Here is a 5,688-nt window from a genome sequence, read left to right as displayed (position 1 = left end):
TTCCTGCTCCCTACTGTACCGATGCCTCCTTCATGTTCTGGGGAAGTAACGTGAAAGGAGAGCAGCAGCCCAGCCTAGGTCCCTTACTCCCAACTCTGTCTTTGGTCTGCATTATCTCCAGTTAGCCTCCAAATAACCCTATGAAGTCAGTATTATCAGCTTCATTGCACATACAAAGGTGTTGGGACTCAGTGAGGTTCCGTAATTTGCTGACCATCACAGAATTACTAAGGAGCAGGGGCAAAATTTAAAATCATCTCTCCTCGTGAGGAAAACTTGGGCTCTGGTGAAATGGCCCCAGATCTCCTGGTCTGGACTCCGTTGGTCAGGGAAGACTTGTGTGTAAAAACTACTGAGTGAGACCAGCTGGCTTGTGACCTTGAGCTAGGATGACAGTACTCCCTCTTCGAATCTCCTGAATTGGAAATAGCCTTGGGAGCTCTCTGGGGAGCAACATGGCGTTTTCCCCGTGCCCCTTTCCCTAAAAAGAGAACAGCAGGCCCGCAGAGAGTGCATACGAACATCCTTTATTCTGGCTAATCACCTGCAGCCCTGTTTGAAGTGTAGTGGTGACAACTGGCACCCCGAGTGTTGCACGTATGGGCTGCCCCCTCCTCTGGGGTGACACTCAGATCAATGGAGGCACTCAAAATGAGGGACAGACATCTTTTCATACTTCTGTAGAAAGAGAGGAGATCCCATGTCACTGTCATGTACTTGAAGAGGCCCCTCTGCAGGTGGAAGCAGATCTCTCAGCCTCTCTCATTCTTTCTGCTATTTTCTGCCTCTTACTGTCGCACTAGTCTAAATGAGCTGTATGAGCTTTCTAAAACATCAAACCTTAAAGCATCAAGAATTATTAAAGTACAAAAAATTCATAAAGAAAACAGCATTTGATATTTCCTCTTCATTGTGCCAGTCACAACTGTAATTGATTACCAACGTGGTTGTTCAGGAATAGCAATGCATACTCCAATTGACTATAAAGCCAGCAAAGCCGTAAACTCCACATTCTGCTTTCTCGACTGCATCCTCAGCTCTTAGCTCAGTTACTCAAACACTCAATACATATTTATAGGCAACTACTAACTGCACATCACTGTGCTAGGAGAAACAAAGAAAAGTAGGATTGTGTGCAAAAGTATAATCTGCTAGGGGACACATACATCTTTTTTCCAAAGATGGGAAAAAAATGTGTCTCAGAAAACCAGCTGGAATTGCAGTTATGGTGCCTATTTCACTGGAGAAGAAAGGGAAGTACATTTTAAACAATCATCTTGCTGGAGAATGGAATGCATGAGAGAGAGAGACAGAAAAGACACACACTTGGAAACCAAAACTGGGGTCATATTATCAATGGCCTTATACACTCCGCTAAGGAGTTGGTGCTTTTTCAGTAAGAAAGAGGATGAAGATTTTTTGAGGTGGAAAAAATGAAATCAGATTGGGTGTTAGCGTGTGGGATGAACTGAGTGTAGAGAGGGGACTGAGGAGACTAGGATGGGAGGGTCTTCATGGTGCTAGTGATGGTGTGCGGGACTGATCTGAGGTATGCCAGAGGAGAGCCTGACTCTTCGAGGGGCATTTCTGGGTAGAACGGGCAGCACTTTCTGATCTTACAGGTAGAAGGATGGGAGGTAAGGCAGAGGAAGGAGTTGAGGAATACTAAGTTTTCTAGCTTGGGAGACGGGGTTGACTGGAGATAGGGAATAAGGGAGCTAGAGCTGGTCTGGGGTATGTTACATGTGCAGTGTCCCATTGGAAACAGGAATTCTGTTACAGGGGAAGCAGGGACTAGGGTACACAATTCAGTGGAAGAGTGTGAACATAAGAAGACAAGTTCAATAATAGAGCCATGGGGGCTGCTGATACTTAGGGGAAAGGCAGGGGAACAGTTTAAAAGACCAAGGAAGGATAGTCAGAGATATGACAAAAGAATGAAGAAAACACCGTCTCCAAGGCTGCAGCAGGCAGCACTCACATCCAAGGCCCGGACGGTGCGTGTGTACAGTCTTCTCTGGGGAAGCTGGTGTAAGCACTGCGGGAGGGAGGCAGAATAAGGGCACCCCAAAACTGTCCACGCCCAGAACCTGCAAACATGTTACTTAACATGGCAAAAGGAATATGGCAGATGGAATCAAGATGAAAGACCTTAAAATAAAGAGATTATCTTGGATTATCCTGATGGGTTCTTTTTTTTTTTTTTTTTGATTGTCCAGAGTTTATTTAAATACCTGTTATGCGTGAATTCATAGGTATCGGTTCCAGAAGCTCAGGCTCCTTTCTATAGGTTCTCACAAAGTGTGCTTCTCGATCTTCTAGAACCCCGAAACACTCAGACAAGAAGCCATTTAAAATCTGAGGTGTGTCCTGGTGTGTTCAGGGAAGCTGTGCTCTAAACTCCATTTTTTAGACCCCTGAACACTAGGTAGGGGGACCTCTGTCCTCTTTCTGTCTCTGTCTGTGTGTCTGTCTGTCTCTCTCTTTAAATTTTTAATTTATTATTTTTTTAATTTTAAACCATTTCGTCTCATTTTGGGCCTTTTCTTTCTCTTGCTACCTTTAGAAGCCATTTGAAATGTGAGATGTATCCTGGCTTGTTTGCATGACACCCGTGCGGTTTTCATTTTTTACCTTTATTTAAAAAAAAAATTTCCCTCCTTTTTGGTTGTTTTTGACTAGTGTTTTTTCTTTTCTTTACCTTTTGCTTTTATTTTTTTCTTTAACTTTACTTTCTCAGTCTGCTCTTCAATCTCCACACTGAATGTCTAGACAGGCCTAGGTGCACAGTAGGCAAGCGTCTAAATACTTTTAAGATCACTAAAATCCTCAGTGCTTATTGAGCCTCCTGCTTTAAGGAAGAAACTTCTTTTTCTAAATCTGAACTCATAATCTCTTTCTGTGGATACCACATTGGAAAACACAGTAGAGGAGAGATTTTGTCACAGAATGACCCGAAACCATTGCAGAGGCACAAGAAATATTAGAAACCAAGAAAATATTTTTCTCCTAAGTGAAAAGAACAATCCTTCATTATCCACAGACAGTACAGTGGAACACATGGAAATGTCCGAAAGAGAATTTAGAATATTATAATGACAAAACTAAACACGATGCAAGAGTTGTGAGACAATGAACCCCAGGAGATGCAGGAGAAAAGAGACAATGAGTTCCAGAAGGTGAGGAAGTTCTTGCATGATCTGAAAGAGGAAATACACACTATAAAAAAAGAATCAAATGGAGCAGTTAGAGATGAAGCCTGCAATACTGGAAGTCAAAACCTCCCTCAAAAGTATTAAAAGCAGATTAGTCCACACAGAAGTTCAAATTTGGATGTTGAAGGGAAAACCTCTGACCTTGAAAAAACAACCAAAAAATCCTGAGAAAATAGTCAAAAAAAAAAAGAAAATACTATATAAGAAACACTAGATACCGTTAAGTGCCCAAACACCCAGATAATCAGTATCCCAGAAGTTGAAGAAATCAATAAGAGCATTGATAACCTATTCCATGAAATTCTGGAAGAAAACTTTCCAAATCTAGAGAGACATTCAAAGATCCAGACCCAAGAAATACAAAGGACCCTTTATAGAATCAACCCAAGAAGGTCTTCTCCAAGGCACATCATAACCAGATTTGCAAAATCCACAAAGACAAGGTACTAAAATTGGCAAGAGAGAAACGTCAAGTTACTTATAAAAATTACCTCATCAGGCTAACATCAGACTTCTCATCAGAAGCAATGTGAGCAAGGAAAGCATGGGAATCTATATTCAAAGTGTTAAGTGAAAAACGGTTTCAACCAAGAGTACTATACCCAGCAAGACTATACTTCATGTGAAAAGAAAAGATAAAACATTCTCAGACAAAACCTGAAAGAATTTATCAACACCAGACCAGCTCTTCAAGAAGTTATGAAAGGAGTGGTTTACTGGAAAACTAAAGATACACATACAGAAATAAGAGAACAAAAAGCAACCAATGAAATGACCAACTTTAATGCTGGGGACAAGAAATATCAATAAGGGAACCAGCAGTTAGCGTAATGGCTATGTCGCTGGACTCCCACGTAGTCGACCGCGGTTCGTGTCCCGGATCCGGTGGCTTAAAACTCACGCCAGGCGCGTGTGCGTGCGTGCCCAAGATCTCAAGAGGAGAATGGAGGAGAAGGGACTGCGGCGTGGCCATTCCCCCCTGGGGAGTGATTTCTCGCTTTCTGTCTCTCTGCCTCTCTCTGTCTGTCTGGCGAGCGCACGCGCCCTATAGTGAAAACCTCTCCAAGAAAAAAAAAAAAGAAATATCAATTATAACGTTGAATGTTAACTTCCGAGATTTAAGTGGAAAGATTGGACCACAGTAGCGCTGTGAAGAGAGATTAATTACATAAGACTGAACTGGTGAAATAGAACTTTATGACTTTTGAGTAAAACATTACTGATTTTTTATTTACTATGCTTTGTTTCCCTAGTTTAAGGGTTTTGCTTTCTTTTGAGCTATTGATAAGTTCAGAAATTTGTTAAAATGTTTTTTCTTATTTGTTTCTTTAAATGGAAATATAAACATTTCTCCCTTCGTGACCCCTCTAGAATTGGGAAATATTTGGGAGTATTCTTATTTTGTGGCAGAAGGGTTATTTGCACAAGTTCACTAATACCTGTTGCCTTGAATCAGAAATTGGAAATACTCATTATTGGACAGGGCTTTGACTGGAATGTCATATCTGAAGATTAAACCAGAAAACTATGGAACTAAGGTGGATCTCAAGAAATCCAACAGAAGCTCTTAGAAAGACTGCCTGGCACCATAAACAGTTCTGCCTGGCAGAGAGGATTAGAGAAGCTATATAAAATAACTTGGACTTTTCCAGCCAGCATTGTGATCAGTAAAGGTTGCAAAAGAGCAGTCACAACCAGAGGACTATTTTGAGAAAGACCTTGAAGGAAGAAAAGTATTCTGGTATATCATAGAATACTTGGTAGGCAGGGCTGAATTGAGAAGGTTTATGTGTGAATTGTGTGCTAGGTGTTTGCTTTTCAACAGTTTAAGTAGTTGACATGTAAATTTTTTCTCAAAAATATTTAAAACCATACTGTCTCTGTTGTTATAGAGTCACAAACAAAATTATAACATATATTTTAACATTATCTTTAAAATTCAGTTTTTTGAAATTCTGAAAGCTGCTTATTAACTGTCAAGAACTATGGAGTATGAGCAAAAATATTTTGATATGTAAAGTAAGTGTGGGAAAATGTAAAAATGAATTAAAAAAACTAAAACAAGCAAACAAAAAACAAAGTATGCTTCTCTGGGTGGAGCAGGCTGGCATTTCAGTTGAACCCAGGTACCTTTCTCTTTGGCTTCCTTCTTTTTCTGGCCATTTTCCTTCACACGTTTTAGGAAGCTATCTCTGCTCTTAGAATGCTTAATATGCTCAATACGCACATTAATTCTCCTGGCAAGAATCTTGGCCTTAACTTGTTTGTTTACAATGCCAACAGCATGTAAACAGGGTGACATTGTAGACTCTTCCAGTCTTGCCATAATAACATTCATGGGGCATTCCTTTTCAAACAGTATCCATTCCCTTCATGTCTACAATATCACCTTCCTTGTAGATTTGTACATATGTTGCCAAAGGTACTACTCTATGTTTTCTAAAAGGCCTAGAGAATGTATACTGGGTGCCTC

At 40.5% G+C, this 5,688-nt stretch overlaps 1 protein-coding gene across 3 annotated transcripts in view; it reads right to left on the bottom strand.

Annotated features, from left to right (window-relative positions):
- The window catches only part of RGSL1 (regulator of G protein signaling like 1), a 102,065-nt gene that overhangs the window by 13,035 nt on the left and 83,342 nt on the right, over positions 1–5,688 (bottom strand). The window contains exon 23 of one of the 3 annotated variants that reach the window (XM_006142326.1): positions 518–678. The exons of the other annotated variants lie outside the window; for them this stretch is intronic. The gene's annotated coding sequence lies outside the window, so the exon portion shown is untranslated. Of the gene's footprint in view, positions 1–517; positions 679–5,688 lie in introns of those variants that run through there. 3 annotated transcript variants of the gene reach the window in all.

The sequence above is a fragment of the Tupaia chinensis genome, unplaced genomic scaffold (assembly GCF_000334495.1).
Source record: "Tupaia chinensis unplaced genomic scaffold, TupChi_1.0 Scaffold000074_1, whole genome shotgun sequence".
NCBI classification, from domain to species: domain Eukaryota; kingdom Metazoa; phylum Chordata; class Mammalia; order Scandentia; family Tupaiidae; genus Tupaia; species Tupaia belangeri.
The sequence above is the reverse complement of the archived record's forward strand: the minus strand, read 5'-3'. Positions and strand labels throughout refer to the sequence as shown.